Source organism: Anser cygnoides, chromosome 2, assembly GCF_040182565.1.
Source record: "Anser cygnoides isolate HZ-2024a breed goose chromosome 2, Taihu_goose_T2T_genome, whole genome shotgun sequence".
Lineage (NCBI taxonomy): Eukaryota > Metazoa > Chordata > Aves > Anseriformes > Anatidae > Anser > Anser cygnoides.
Window position 1 is genome coordinate 118205157 of NC_089874.1, and position 16781 is coordinate 118221937.

General features: G+C 36.5%; 1 protein-coding gene and 1 long non-coding RNA gene across 10 annotated transcripts in view; one reads left to right on the top strand and one right to left on the bottom strand.

The window, feature by feature from the left end:
* The window catches only part of CCDC178 (coiled-coil domain containing 178), a 181039-nt gene extending 179353 nt beyond the window's left edge, over window positions 1–1686 (bottom strand). For 2 of the 8 annotated variants that reach the window (XM_048049356.2, XM_066992901.1), the window contains exon 1: window positions 1542–1686. The gene's annotated coding sequence lies outside the window, so the exon portion shown is untranslated. Of the gene's footprint in view, window positions 1–115; window positions 196–1541 lie in introns of those variants that run through there. The other 6 variants (XM_048049358.2, XM_048049355.2, XM_013184960.3 and 3 more) reach the window with 4 other exon arrangements.
* Window positions 1687–1794: 108 nt separating this feature from the next.
* Window positions 1795–9591, top strand: LOC106038439 (uncharacterized). 2 transcript variants are annotated; one of them, XR_007158590.2, is made up of 3 exons: window positions 1795–1928; window positions 3827–3884; window positions 8937–9591. It is a non-coding gene; the product is annotated as an uncharacterized lncRNA (long non-coding RNA). The 2 variants fall into 2 exon arrangements; XR_001208604.3 differs by lacking the exon at window positions 8937–9591 and adding an exon at window positions 4318–5506.
* The last annotated feature ends 7190 nt before the right edge of the window (window positions 9592–16781 follow it).

The following is a 16781-nucleotide window of genomic DNA, read 5'->3' on the forward strand; positions in this document are numbered from 1 at the left end:
TTCCATGCCCTCTTTTTATTGAACTCCATCCAAAAGCTCCTTACAAAACAGCTAGCTAAAATGCAGACCATCACATCTACACCATAAAAATAGATCTTAGAGTCAGATACTTTACCAGAATAAAACTCCAATGTCTATTATCTCACATAGGCAATATGCACTGAAAAGATGAGAACATTTAAAAAAATTTTGAAAATAAATTAAAGCCCCTCAGTAGAGAAGAAAGCTTAAGAAACACGTATCAGTTTTGTAATCAGTTGATTTTTTTTTATTTAATACTAGTACTATCTCACTAACAAGATAACCAGGTTGCAACTCCATGAGGAGCAATCTTAAAGGACTGCAGACCAAACACTTCCAAACCTTAGTAGATCTCTAAATTCGTGGAAGCGTATTCAAAAGCATTTCATTGTGTTAACAAATGTATTCAATTTTCCAGGAAGAACAATATAAAAGAACAAGATTAGACCCATAACTGAAACAAATAGATACTGGCTTTTCATTTGGGATCATGACCAGCTCCTCAGCTTCCAAAATACATCTCAGTATGACCAATATGGAAAAACTTAAAAGAAACAATTGCTGCTTGGGATATATTCTGCTGAAGCACAACAGCCAAGACTACAGTGCTTTATAATATTTCTGATATATATTTCCTCAATATATTCACCTAGGCTCCCACAGCTGGAGTGTGACCAAAATTTCACAACCTTGTGAGCTAAGGCAAGTCCACTAAACCTTTCACAAACTCCCCCAATCCTCACCAGTTATTTTCCCAAATAAATAGCAAGACCAACAGAATTTAGAGACCAGTTAGCATCATTGTAGTAACAGCCACCCATACTTTCCATAAGTTTTTCAAAATATTGTTTTCAAAATCTACCCCATTTTTTTTTTTGAAGCCTACTCCGGTGTTACTATGGAGTGAAACAATGAGACTCCATTCTCCGTGCCGCCCTTGTGAGGCCCCACCTGGGGTGCTGTGTCCAGGTCTGGGGCCCTCAGCACAAGAAAGATGTGGGGCTGTTGGAGTGGGTCCAGAGGGACGTGAAGTTGATCAGAGGGCTGGAGCACCTCTACTACAAAGAAAGGCTGAGAGAGTTGGGTCTGTTCAGCCTGGAGAAGGCTCCGGGGAGACCTCATTGTGGCCTTTCAATACTTAAAGGGGACTTATAAAAAGGATGGAGAGGGACTCTTTACTTGGGTAGATAGTGATAGGACAAGAGGCAATGGTCTTAACCTAAAAGAGGGTAGGTTTAGATTAGACACTGGGAAGAAATTCTTCACTCAGAGGGTGGTGAGGCACTGGCACAGGTTGCCCAGAGAAGCTGTGGATGCCCCATCCCTGGAGGTGCTCAAGGCCAGGCTGGATGGGGCTTTGGGCAGCCTGGTCTGGTGGGAGGTGTCCCTGCCCATGGCAGGGGGTTGGAATTAGGGAGCCCCCCCAGCTCCCCCAGCGCGGCCGGGGCCCGCCGTCTGAGCGGCCGCCAAGCCGGGCTCTCCGCCAGGCGCCAGCCCCGGGCCCGCCGCCCGCTACTCACGGCTCCGGGCGGGCGGGAAGCGGCCGCCCGCCGCCGCCCCGGCCGCGGCGTCCGTTTGGCCGTTCCTCGGTAACGGAGCGGCGGGGGGGGGGGAGCCGCCCCGGGCCTCGGTTCCAGGCCTGCCTAGCGAGACCCCCCGCCGGGGTGGCCCCCGGCCCGCTCCCGCCCAGCCTCCGGAGCGTTTACGCGGGGTGACGGCGCTCCTCCGTCCAAAAATCCTCGGGAACCGCTGTCTGGGAGAATAGAGACAACCCTTGCCCGTGTAATTCATCCCTATGTAAATTATCCGTTCGCCAGCCTGGTCCAGAGCAGTCCCCACTGCTGCTGTCTCTCAGTCGCTGTCATTAAAATCGACCCCTGCAAATTCTTGCACAGCGGTATAATGATGTGAGAAACTATTTCACTCAAATTTGACTAGAGAGTAGGGCTCCTATAAGACTTAATTAAATCTGGGTTTCCCTCATGAGAAGTATATTCTCAGCCTTCTGTACCTCTCCCTTATTATAAAGTAGGAGCTCAAAATTAAGTTGGGGGAATAGGAAAAGAGTGCCTTGGAACTGATACAAGCTTATATTTACTCCTAAAATAACCTTTGCCTTCTATTTTAACACCTTGTACTGCATCAGAAAAAAAAAAGAAAAAAAAAAGTTGGAAAAATTGAGGACACAACCAAAAAATCCGTTTCCCTGTGTGCCCTTCTCATCACTTCCTTGTGCTTTCTATGTGTTTTAGCATGTTCAACACCTATGTTTTCAAAGAGAAAAAGAAAGGGCAGTGGGGGTGTGAAGTGTTTGCCTTACCTCACCTTACTTCCTCAGTATAACCTTAGAGAAGGGAAGATGTAAGTGCTTTTTACCGTAGTAAAAGTGGATCAGGTGAAAATGTGCCCCAGCCATGAAAAAGGCTAATGGCATCCTGGGCTGCATTAGGAGGAGTCGAGAGACTCTGGTCGAGAGAGGTGATCCTTCCCCCAAGCTCAGTGCTGGTGTGGCCACACCTGCCGTGCTGGGTCAAGTTCTGGGCCCCCCTGTACAAGAAAGAACCGGACATACTGGGGAGGGTCCAGCAACGGGCCACAGAGATAGTGAATGAACACCTCTCCTATGAGGAGAGGCTGGGAGAGCTGGGACTGCTCAGCCTGGAGAAGAGGAGGCTCAGGGGGATCTCTTCAATGTCTGTAAATACCTGAAGGGAGGTGCCAAGAGGACAGAGCCAGGCTCTGTTCAGTGGTGCCCAGTGCCAGGACAAGAGGCCATGGGCACAAACTGGCACACAGGAGGCTCCCTCTGAGCACCAGGCAGCACTTCTTCATGTGCGGGTGGCGGAGCACTGGCACAGGTTGCCCAGAGAGGCTGTGGAGCTCCCTCCTTGGAGATCTTCCAAAGCCGCCCGGACATGGGCCTGGGCATCCTGCTGTGAGTGGCCCTGCTTGGGCAGGGGGGTGGACCAGGTGACCTCCAGGCATCCCTTCCAGCCTCAGCCATTCTGTGAGTCTCTGATTCATGCAATGAGATGGATTAATAGCATTGGCACACTAGAATTCAAAACTACTCTTATCTCTCTAATTGTATTGCGTTGAGATAGATACCTCAAAGTAATTACCGTTTTTACAAAGAACGAAAAAATACTCTTCACTACTCAAAAAAACTATGGGGCAGCAATCATCAGGAGAAGAAATACTATGTTCCTAGATTATTTGTAGGTTTTGAAATCATAATTGTAACCTTGAGATGATTATTTTTTACCAAGACTGAAGAGTGGAGATACATAAAGGAGATAGATAGTGCATTTTTACTTTTTCAGGCAAAATCCAGGACTTCAGACCCCAGGCTGTTGCATGTTTCTCATATTGTGATTTATCACTACTCATTTGGCAACACACAATTTCTGCCTTCTTCTAGGCTTTTGCAAGGAAAAAGGAAACAACTCTGGAAGCAATGACGGGAGCTTCACAAATGCACAAATTTCACTGTTACTGTGTTTGATCTTGCGGAGTAGTTACTGATCTTTGTAGCTATTGTGAGAAAAAGAACATGTCTAATATTTTGATTCCTATTGTAAGACTTCTGTGGTCATCCTTAGTTGTAGAATTTCTTGAAAAAAATTAAGAAAAAAAAAATCATTTAGATAGCTGCCAGCTATCTAATACATTTAGAAAATGTAGACGGTGTTAGTAAAAACTAGATTTACCCGAAAGTTGAGTGTCTTTGTAGTTAGGTCCATAATTTATTCATACTTGGGAATAAAGCTTCAACAGTGTATTAATATATTTATTAATTTCACAGGTTCTTTTTTCTTTTAGAATAGCAAGAAGATTATTCTTACGGCTGTATGCTTTGAAAGGTAGGATCAATGTTCAAAAGAAGCAAGACTAAGCACATAATGTTTACTCACATATAGGTATCTCAAGGAAAGTTTTGCAATTATGGAATTATAGGTGTATATAACATGGAAAAAAAAAAAACACATATAGATCACTAACTACTCATTTGTCTGATAACCAACAAGTATCTCCTGTGAACATCTCTTTGCACCTCTCTTATAATCTTTCACCCTTATAAAAGATTGGTTATGGTCTTAACAGAAAAATCCTGAACATGTACTACCCATCACTGTTTTGAGAATTTTTCACATATTTATTTTATAGTCCACAGAACGTAAAATGAATAAATGAATATTGGAAAAAGGCACCTTACTCTAAAATAAGGATTATTTCACTCTTATATAGGCTTGTTCCACTGTCCACAACTGTTATTTTTTTCTTTGTTATTGTCAGTAAAACATATGCCAGATCAGTTTGCAAAGGAAAGGAGATGGTCTGCATGGTGTGTGTTACAGAAATTGGAAAACTTGAAAATGTGGGACCAATTCTGCCATTTGTTCCAGCCTGCATACACTGCAGCAAGGCATACTGAACTTTGTTAGAAGCCTTGGTTTTAGCACTGAATGCTGAGTTGCAATACTGAAATTCAGGGTCTACTTCTTTAATCATCTTTTCTGCAATGTAATTGAGAATTTTTTACATGTATGAAAATAAAAAATACAAAAGCAAACACAGAATTATGTATCTTCTGCACCAATGAAGAAGATGAAAGAACAAATATTGGAGAGAGATTAGGCCATGTCAGAAGATGCACCTAGCCAGCATCTGCAACAGTATTTATGCACCTAACTGGTAGCTAAGAACTTAATGCTTTCCTCCAGAATGGGGTGCCTAAAATCACCCAATCTCAAAACCTCAGGACCTGAGTTTGCCCCAAACAAACTCCCTGCTTCTGAGCTATCTTTCTGTGCTACATCTGAAGGAATGGAAAGGAGTTGCCCAGTCTGATTTGTGTGACTGGCTGAAACTGCTTTGAACCAAAATGTTGGTAACATAAAACCTTTCATTCCCTTCTTTTTTTCTTTTTCCTTCTTTTTCATACTTAATCACTAATAAATTTTATTAGCTGTCCAAGTTTTGTCCTTAATTACATATATGGAAAATTTAACTGTCTGTAACTTAACACTAATTTTGGCAATGTGCAAGCAGCAAGACAGTCCGACTCACCTTGCCATGCTAATAGGGATACATAAAGCTGAACCTCCCTCCCAATTACTCATTATATGCATTACAAATGTTTTAGCGGATATGAGGAGAGAATATACTTGTTTAGCAGTGGGCTGTTTTCATTAAGTACATTTTCAGAACAAAACCAGACCCTAAGGTTGCCTTTTAAAGTGGTTTTACATTTTCAGCATTTATGCAAAATTTTATTAATACAGTATTGTCTTAAGTGGGAAAACAGAATGTGTCCCAGATTCATTTCTTATTGTCTGTTTTCAACAAATCAAGCAGTGCAAAATTAATTGTATTTAGCATTATCAGTTGGCCATTCCACAACTTTGAAGAACTCCTCGTGTTTTGGAGGGATGTTTAAGCTCTTCTTATAATACTCTAATAGCTCATCATGTAACAAGTAGGGTGGGAGAAAACAAAGTGTACTGCAGGATATACTACTGCTGCTCTATCCCTTGTTGTGGCAATTGCATTGCAACAAGCTGTATCATTGAAATGAGCTCTCAGCAGCAGTGCTTTATATAAAATTGTGGACGGACACAAAAGAGAGAATTTTATGCAGAATTTTTATTGGAATCTTACAGGTTGTTCTATCAAATGTATTTTTCAATTTTATAATGGTGTGTTGTAATTATTCAAATTACATTAATAAGTGAGAAATACTAGTCAAATGCAATCAGAACAAGCCACTTCAGATCATTACTTAGTAGCAGTGGAGAAGATCTTAGTATGGAAACTGGAGGAAGAGGATTTTCCAGCAAGTTGCAGATTCCCCATGGTCTATATTATGGTCTCAAATATTCTCTACATGGCCCTGCTTGAGCAGGGGGATTGGACCAGATGACTTCCAGAGGTCCCTTCCAACCTCAACCATTTTGTGATCCTGTGTGAAATGGTGAAATATTTGAGTAAGATTTGCTGAGGCACAGTTTCTTTAAGGCATCCTCATGGGATTAAAAATATGAGCTTGAGCTCCTCAAGGTAGAAGAAAACACTAGATATGGCAGTCTTGAATCTGAGTTGGCTGCTCCAGTACTGGCTTACTGAATTGAAACAGTTTTGTATATGTGGATCTCTATATGCTTTTCTTTTCTTTCAAGTGCCTGAAAATAAAAATGCTGTTACAGAACAAACAGGATGTTTATTTAGCATAGAACTTCCTTTATTTTTAGTGTGAAAAGTCACAATTTGGTTCTTTATGTCTCATTCCCACCACACATATTTTTCACTTTGGCTGTGAAAGCAAATATTCAATTATTCATGCAATGCTCTAGAACAAGCTGCAGTTATGACAATGCTGAAAAGCCAAATATTATGCTTAGAAATGGTGTCTTGGCTGCCTAAATTAATACCCTTGCACATGAAAGTTATCATGGCTCTCACAAAATTAACATTTCTTGTGCTGAAACACAGGTACCGTGATGAGCAGAAACATTTTTATAGGGTTAGTGTCTCTATGTACATAAATGCTGTCTCTGTTGAATTAGCTAGCTGTGGCAGGAATTTTGCAGGATACCTCTTTCTATCTAGCCAACTGCTGTTGATTCCTGTAAGTCTAACAGAAACTGTCAGTAAAGGAATAGAGTTACTCACTTGAGCCTAGTTAGTTTGTGTTGAACAACTGATAAAGATCATATCTGGTATCAAAATACATGGTGTAGTGAGACAGACATTGTCTTCCCACCATGATGGGACAGCAGATGCAAATTCTTGTGACAGAGTTGTTAATAACTCAGAAGCTGCTGTCTTGAATTTAAATAGAAGAGTTCCCCACTCAGATCAGAGCATGAGAACAAGATGAGGCATGTGAAGATAATGCACACAAACACATGCTAGAGGCTTAATGCACACAGTAATTTAAAAGAGACAGTAGCAACCAAGGCATTAATAATAGATATGGAAATGCATCACTACGTGGCAGGGAAATAATACTGTTTGTAAAACTATGGTTGACTTTATATTCATTTAAAGGTAAGTTATGGATTAGAAAATGCTGAATCTAAGACCTAGAAATGACATAAAAATCAATTTTAACAAAATAAGTAAAAACAAAACATTGATTTAAACCAGCTGAGGGCTTGTTTCTTTGTTTCTTCCCCCAAAATACATCTGTGTATGAGAAATACTAAAATATGGATCTGTGTTTCTACATAATCCAGAAATATGCACATTAATGTATGATTGTCAGCACTCCTAACTAGAAATTACCCATTAGCAAAACTGATTCCAGTTGCTATTTCATTGACTCATTGTCATTACTTCTCTTTTTAAGATTCTTGCTTTGCAACGATATAGGATCAGGAATCTTTATGCAGAATGGCATCCAAAGACCACTGAACACACAGAAAAACCTTCCACAGGCTACTAGTTTGTGAATTAATAAATATACACCCCCACATTCAAAAAGAACCCCACACAGAGAAACATACAAAAAAAAAACCACAAACATTTTTTTTAACCTGAGACTTTATTCAAATTAATACAGAAAAGTATCCATATTCTTTCCTATTTGTTTCATGACTGAAAAGCAATACCTGGTTGTGCACTGTGATACTCAACCTGCTTTATCATCTACAGGCTTTGCCAACCATTACTATATCTTATTTATCAGAGACTCTCCCTGCCTGATGTTCAAATGCTGGTGCCACACACTTCAGCTTTTCTCACATGAATTAGTTGTGTAAGATTTTGTTTTTAGTTAATGTTTTTTATTTCCCTCGAAGAAGACATTCTTAATATTTATTTATTATTATATTTTTTTTAGCATATGTCTATGAATATTTCTATCAATGCAAATGATGGCCAGGCTGGATGGGGCTTTGGGTAACCTGGTCTAGTGGGAGGTGTACCTGCCCATGGCAGGAGGGTCGGATTAGATGATCTTTAAGGTCATCTTGGGTTTCCAACCCAAACCATCCTATGATTCTATGGAATGTCCAAAACTCAGCTGGATATGGCTGTATAACCCGGTTTACCTTTGAAGTTGCTTTGACCAGTGGGTTGGACGAGGTGACCTCCAGGGATCCCCTCCAATCTAAATTATTCTATAATTCCTCTGTATGATTCATTCATTCAATGTTTCATTCATTCATTTGTATACACCAGAACAGAAATACATTTGTTTTTAAATTGTTTTGATTTTTCAGTTTGGAGAAATATTTTTATACCTGTTCCCTTGTCATTTCCCGTAAAAATGCTTAAAATCCTGTTCTTTAACAGAAAATTTTATCTCAAAAATTTCATGATGAAAAATCTGACAATTTCAAAAATAATATTACCTTAAATTATTTGTCATGAAAATAATTTCAAATATTTTGACAAAGAACATATTTTGTACCCTCTTTGATATTCACCATATAATTTCCTGTTTATCATAACAGCAGGGTTTTTTTTTTGTTTGTTTTTCTCCTGAGATCCCTTCCTTACATAAGCACTCCTATGAGATGACACTGAACCAGAAGAGGTTCCTAACTGTATTTTAGATGGAAGCTATGTTTATACACAATATAGTACTAACAGCAGCAGAAAGCAGTGGAGTCAACTTGAGATGTTTTTTATTTTTTGTTTTTTCATGGAATTTCCAATGAACATAACAATGAGAAAAAGAGCCAACGTAAATACCTTCCAAAGTGTACTGTTGGCAACCAGAAGTGTTTAGCAACTTGGAAGCTGCCTAAAACTGAAGTCTTGCCAGTAATATTATCTTATATCTCATGTATGGAAAGCAATATTTTTAACTATTTATTATATAGCTTAAGTGAAACTTCAACTAAATAATTGAAGATGGATAAAAAGAATAATTGTTCTTTTTTTTTTCTTTTTTTTTTTTTTTCCAGACTGCAATTGATATACCTCAATCCACATCTCCCCTGTTTGAATTGTCCTTCAAAACTTTTGTCATGGAAAGTCTAAAGTCTTAAAATTGCATGGTTTTGATTGACTTTCAAAAAAAAGCAGATTAAACAGCTTATATTTTATTGCCTTGTGAGAAAGCAAGTGTGTTTTCTAACTATCAGCATGATTCTGATATAATGTAAAGGGTTAAATCATGTATACTTACAACTGCCCATGTACTCTCAGCAGCGATGCTCTTAAGCCCTTAATTATACTTTATTGTTTGAACTCTTATTAAAGTAGCCCTCATTGGACAAGTCTGAAGAAATCCACTGAAGAGATTTTTTTTTTTTCTGAATTTCAGAGATCTCTATTATGGATCTAATGAATTTTTAATCTAGTTAACATTTCATATAAGTTGAAAATGCATATTGTTGGATAATGTTTGTTTTAGTTGAAGAAAGTGACATTCTTATTTTGCATCATTATCATCATGGATATTACTGAACAAAAAAATTATGTCTTTCTATTTGCAGTATATTTTCATGGTATGATATCTGGTGAGAGCCCAAGACTAAATAATATATATGTAACAGATTTTGAAAAAGCATTCTAAGGTTTTCATTACATTGTAAAGAAATAGCAGCAGAATTTTCTTTGATTTATTTTGTCTGTTATGCTCATGAATGATTTTACGTGCTATCTAAATTGCCTAGGAGTATATGTAATAAAAAAGCAAAAGAGAAAGGAGAAAATGGATTCCCTAATCATATTGGTCTGTGCCAGCATGTAAACTACTACCGTTCTATCATTGCTTTTAATACTTGCTGTACTTGCTAAATACATTCCTAAGTAACTGCAGATGTTTATTTTAAAGGAGAAAATGAAGCCATGTGGACTTGTCAAGAAATAGGTTATTACATTTAAAAGAGACGTTTCATTTCTTTGCAGTAATTAAAAATGCAGTTAGTAGTTTGCACATACATTTGGATATACCACTGTTGTAGTTTCTAGTATACCCATATATCAAACAGAATTCCTTTTGTGGATAAGAAGGCTTTATATCAAGATCCTCCCAGGACCTTTGATTTAAAAAATACTGCAGCAGAAAGAGATTAAATAAAAAATGTTATAAATTGAGTAATACAGAACTAACTGATACACTACTTGGAATTTTTAGAAAGTGCCAACATTGCTTAGACCTTGACAGTGGAAATATTTCCCAGAAGCTCTGTAGTGCTCTACCTGGTATTTTAATTAAATTAAGTTCACTATTTTATCATTTGTTTTTTTTTTACCTACTTTGTTGGAGCGTAAGTTAGATCTCAGAGGGATTCAATCTACAGGGAGCACAGCAGAGTCTTGGGAAGAGGTGCTTGGCAGATGAAAGAATTATCTGAAATAAAATGAGAAAGTAGATGCAGCTACTGTTATTTTTTATCTCAAATAAAATGCAAATGGGGGAAGGGAATGTCATTCTAAATCAGAATCTACAAATGCAATGTTTGTATTTCCAGCTAAATGGTATTTAAAAAAAATGTACCAAATTGAAACCTTTTCCTTTAATAAAGGCAATAGTTTCCTGTTAATGATGTAGCCCTCTTTTGCTTCAACACCAAAATGATATTTTCAGACTTTCCATTTCTACGAAGAGCTCTTCTGTAATGACTTCACAATCTGCAAAATAAAACCTACATAATGTTCTGTTGGTTATGAGAGTATTCAGCAAAGAAATACAGTACCTACCACATCTTCATTTGGGGGCTCACAATTTATTAATAACATTTGCTCTGCAGTCCGTTTCTAAAAAAGGCAAGTGTTCCCATAATAACATTGTCGCTGGTAATTTTTAGAGTGGTTATATATATGGAAGTAATCTAAAACATTCACCGGTACAGGAAGTTTATATATTTATATATTTGATGCATGGAGCACAGAGATATTTCTGTACTTTCTATGTTCTGTTATATTTAAATAATGACCATCCTTCCAGATGAGATATTTTCTTCTATGGGTTTCTACAAGAAAAAAATCTGACCAGAGATAAAAAGAAATATAAACAATTTCTACAACATAAATAAAAGTTATGTTAAATAATTACAATAAAATTAGTCAAACTTCCCCCATTCTGCCACTCCAGATTTGCTAACACTTCTGCTTACCAAATAGTATCTAATTACAATCTCAGATTGTTTTATATGTATTTTCTCTGGGCTTAATTTTTGATCAACAGCCAGAGACTGATTATTCTCTTAATTGTGGGCATAATCAGGTAACTGTGACAAGATATATTTTATCAATAATCAAGTTTTTTAAATGCTCTCATATTATTGAAATATTTTTGTTAATGAAATTATTCCAGTGTTCATTTATGATGAAAGAAAATGAGTACTACAGAAAAATAATTAAGCATGCCAATCTTTTCTTGGATCTGATTTGCATTTTTCTATGGTGCCATTATGAAATAGTAATTTCATAATTAATACTTAATTTTCTCATGGAATTATTTTAAATAAATTATCAATGGTCTCCTAAAAAAAATGTAAATTTAAACAAAAGGAGTCTGGTAGTTATTACTCTCAGTAAACCCAATCGTGATATTTTAATTATATTTTCAGTTATTTCAGAGAACATGACAAATATGTTAATTTCTAAATAATTTTTTTTTAATGAACTGTTTTCACAAAGTGAATAGCCATGTCGCTTCTGATGGAACTGTTTTTAGATGATAATGAATCACAATATGCATGCAGGTTTATAAGATATGTTACATGTGTTGACTTGCATTAGTTGTGCTTTTTACCTGTTAGTAGTGCTATACTAGCAAATTCGACACCTCATGGAATAATAGCCATGTACTGTGGAAACACGAATTTCAACAAGATGCATAAAATCAACACTCACAGGTAATATAGTGGGGGGATGGAAAATCCTGACCTCATGAAGTCATGGCAAAATTCTGAATGATTTTCTTCTATGAGTCAAATTCCCCATTCTTTATTTTGTGTTAATAACAGTTGAAAGTTCTCTGACTTGTTCTTTGAAATATTTTCTCTCTTTCCAACATAAACAATTTTTTTTTTTGGTGGTGGTGGTGGTGGTGGTAGTGGTGTTTTTTGTTGTTGCTGTTTGTTTTTTGTTTGTTTGTTTTTTTAGATGAAAACACTTGTAAAATACAGTCTTAAGAATTATTGAAAATACTAAGGAGGAAATACATCCACTTATTTGTGTAGTTCTTTTAACTGAGAAAATTAAACTGATAAAATTATAAATAAGGCTATATATTTGTATAAAATTGGATTAAGCTGCTGAGGAATTATTTTCTAGTATGTATAATGCTACATACAACCCCCACTCACTTTCTAAAATAAAGTATTTCATATATATATCAATTGAATTCTTTGGAAGCTTAAGCAGATTTAGATAATGATTCAGTAAAAATGAGCATTCATGGTCTCATGTATTAGGAATAAAGGGTAAAACTGCAGAATTCCTTCATTGCTAACAAAATGTCTGCTGTTAAATTATCATGGAGAACATCAACTCCAAACAGCTGTGTTATATTTTTAATGTATTTGTCTGGATTGAATTGTCTGTCTTCAAATATATGCAGTCTGTACACTACACATGAATTACAACAACATTGTCAAGATGTATTGGAGGAGGACAGATCAGAAATGTAAGGAATAGGCATATCCCAAATATGGCCATAATTATTCCATAAATTACTAGACGACATGTCAACAGCACTATGAATAGTATTGACTTTCATTCCTGAGTTACAAAAATGTAATACGTTATCTGAATTATTTATTTGGAAGAAGAATGTATCAGTTTCCAAATAAAATGTCAGGGAACTGTTTGAAGTATAAATATCATAGGTGCATGAAATGCAAACTGTTCTGAATCTCAAACTTTTTGCATTTTTAATCAACCAATTATGGAACACACTGAGACTGTTAAAATATGGGAAAATATACCATGTGGATTATAGGAAAGATATTGAAATCTGGCCTTTAGGAGAAAAGGTCAAAACCTATAAGTTCCAGATGGAATAATGCTCTAAAAGCTGTAATTCCTAAATGTAGAAGGTAGAACACTACTGTCAGTGTTCAAAGAATACTGAGAATGTGGATTTTAGAAGAATAAATGTTGAAAAAAAAAAAAAAAGGAATAATGAGAGCCTAAAGAGTCACCATATTACATTTTATCTGTAGTTTTATGTCCCTCTTTTTTGATCACAAAGAAATATTTAATCTGGGAAGTGTCTTTTTACCTTTTCCCTCTCACTGATGATGAAAAATAAATCCTTTGTATTGGAAAATGATGTATGTTTACTTGGGGGGACGAAATGAGCAGCATGAACAGTGTTGTATATGTCTCACTGGAATCACAGAAAAGTAATATAGACCTATTCATTACCTCTAGACTTGTGAGGTCTTAATGGCAAGTTGAAGCATAGGGCCATATAAGTTAGGCAACCCGTGTTGGCTTCCAAGTTTCTGGTAGTGAAAGTAGGTCTAAATCTATGGCTGAATTTCTCTTCTGTAGTTCATATTTTAGCCAGTAATACCTTTCAGAAGGATAACTGTATTTGGTTAAAACTGAAGACCAACTTCATCTAAATTTAAGCCTTTTGACTATGTTTAACAGTGTTGGTTTTGTGGCTTTCAGTCACAAAATTGTAACAGTAGGGAATATCTGAGTTAAGGGGGCCTGTGAAATTGCACAGAATTATGATAATTTCCCTCGCTGTTTTCAGATCCTTGAACTCCTCAGAAAATGGAATTATTCAAAAAGGAGAAAAAAAAAAAAAAGACATGCAATTTATATTTCTTATTTAAAAATCAAAACAATTCTAAGTAGAAAGGATATATTGTCATTAGGATAGTAATTTATTCTGATGTTTGCATCTGTGCTGAAAATCCCTTTGTATAGAATTGCCAAATTCAGTCAGCTTTGCCTTGTGATAATATTATTGCTAGTTCACATCTTTGTGATGTTCTAGTTGTGAAAATATCCAGAAAGCTACACTCATTCACCAGAGGACAATTTTCTCCCCCTCAGTCAGTGTTACAGTGGACCATTCCCATGCTACATTTCAACATTCAGCTTTCTCTAAATGTCTATATGGGGAAAAAAAAAAAAAGGAAAGAAAAGAAAAAAAAAAGGACAAGGTAATAATTTTACCCTGGGAAAATTGTATTTTTTCAAATATCATACAACTGCCATTTACTTTAATATATATACAAATATATATATAAATTCTTTCATGTGATAGCCTGAGAGACCAAACCTAGATCAGGTTTCCATTTTATTTCATGATGTATACATACCAAGAGATTTTCAGTCCCTGTTCTGACAAGCTTTCAATTTGAATAAGCAAGGAAGACAAACGGAGGAAAAAATGAAATATTAATATCTGTAGTTATAGATGGAGAACTGTGCTAGTGAAAAAAATATATATATATATCAGACTGCCAGGGGTTCAAAGAGGGTGCAGAGCCAGGATCTGAGCATTGGATTTCTGTGATGGTGCAGCATCTCAATATGAATGTTATCCTTCTGTGCCTTGTGGGATTTGACATGTGATTATTTTTTTTTTTTTTAAACCAAAGCTGGTTTGCAATCCTGACTACAGCAGCCACAGTTTTTCTTGTTTAGACCAGAATAACCATCCTCCATTTATTCTGGAACTTGAAACTCTTGTTCTAATCTCTTCCCCACAAAGGAAATGCCAAAAGAAAAAATGCTTTAATAACATATGGGTAACCACAAGAGTAAAGCTAGAGTAATTTTAAGTGAAACTTGATCTAATCAAAGAAAAGCTGTGTATTCCAGCTAGCTTACTGACTCTTACAACATTACAGTAAGTAAATAAAACAATGTCTTCCTATTTTTCAGAAGCAAGAGATGGAGTATTATGCACTTTGTTAAATTATTCAATTGCAGGTAGACCATTTTCTTTCACTGTGTTAATGTAGATATAAATACTAAACATAACCCGGGGTCCCATTGTACTCTGTTTATTATCCTTAAGGTAGTTTTAGGCACCCCACATGAACACTCAGAGAAGGCGCGCACAGAAGCTGTGTAGTAAGCAAGCACGCATGGGACTGGTGGCAGAACAGGCAGGCTCCCAAGGACTTTGTGCATTTCCAGACAGGGAAAATCTTAAACAGCTTTGGGGTTTGTGTCCTTGGACATATGTATTTTTCTGCGTGAGTCTAATTCAGGCATCTTGGCCTTTTTTGGCCTGCAAGCATTAGAAATTTTTCTCGTGATCACCTCATGAATGCATAAAATGAATCCTCCGTGCAAATGTTTACAGAACTTGTCTTAAAAAGAGTTATTTAATTAAAGAGGCTGCATCGCATACTTCTTAGTAACCTTAGACTGCTCCTCATTTGGAAGACTTTAAATTAACAATTTTTCTTTGAAATCACAAGGACACATTTAATCACAGGCTGCACGCACCTGGGACTGGATGCAGCTGCAGTGTATATGCTTGGACTGCTCAGGGAGTGCTGGATCATCTGATCAAGAGCAGTAATCTCTATCAGGTGGTAGATTAAAAGCTCATCTTTGTATTTTTTTGCTATAGCATATTCTATTGCATAATAGCTAACGTATACTGCTATGCCGCATGCCGTGTAAATGATGTATAGGTTGTGAGCTGGTGCCTTGCTCAATGGCAAACTTCTGTCTAGAACTTTAGGCAGCATATGCAGTGTTTTGTTTAAGGAAGTTTTACAGTGTGCCTTTTGCTGCTGATCTGTAACAGATTTATCTATCTGAAATATCCTTATACATGGTTTAGTATAATTGATTTTTTTTCCCTTAGTGCTTATTAGCATGGAACGTTGTCTTATGCTCAGAAAAAAAAAATATGCTTATAATGCCCTCCTTGTACCAGTTACCTTGTCTTTGATAAATAGCCGGTTTAGATATTTTAAATCAAATCAAGAAAGGCATTCACTCCTTTTTGTGTAAGAAGTCCTATTTCCCTTTACTTCTCCCATATGTTCATAGATGGTTAGCCTTGATAAAGGCATGTTGTGCATGCAGCATATTATTTTTCGCAACCATTTTCAGTACTTGTGCATAACTTTTTTCTTTCCTATGTCATAAATTCTAGCAGAATGAATGCAGAAAACTATGATATTCTTTTAATTGTCTCTTAAATGCAAATTGAGTGAACCAAACTGGTCAGCTATAGAAGCAGTTGATCAGAAGCGATATTCTCCTGTTGGTAACATGTTTTAGATTCTTTCATTTCCCAAAATAACTTTCTTACAGGCGTTTCCCCTCATAATTGTTGAATATAACCGAAAAGCCAACTATATGTAGTGATCTAAAAAGCTCACAGTCCACAAACCTTTATTACGAACTGCACACTTACTCACAATCTGTCTTGTAACCTTTACTTCCTGTCCCTGCCCTAACCTCAGGCTCTAAAAAGAGGAGTCATCTGCCCTGCAAATCCTTAAATTTTCCAAATTAGACCTTCACTAAGTTGTCATAATTTAGTGGAGGTGTTTCCAATCCATAAACTTCACAATGGCCATATAAAACCCAAAGTAGTTATGTAGGTAAGTTGCAGTTCTGACGGTGAACATCCATACATGGTTATTCTTCTTGAGGAACATACAAAATCTTCTGAGAGTATGTCCAATTCTTAAATGTTTATTTAAAAATAACTTTCTTAAGCCACGATTAACTTTATAAATTTACATTTTTTAAAGGATGCTTTAAAAGATATTTGGAGATTGACAAAATCAAAAATAAATCTCTATTAATTATCCCTATATCTCACTACAAGATCTACAAGGCATACGAGAAAAGTG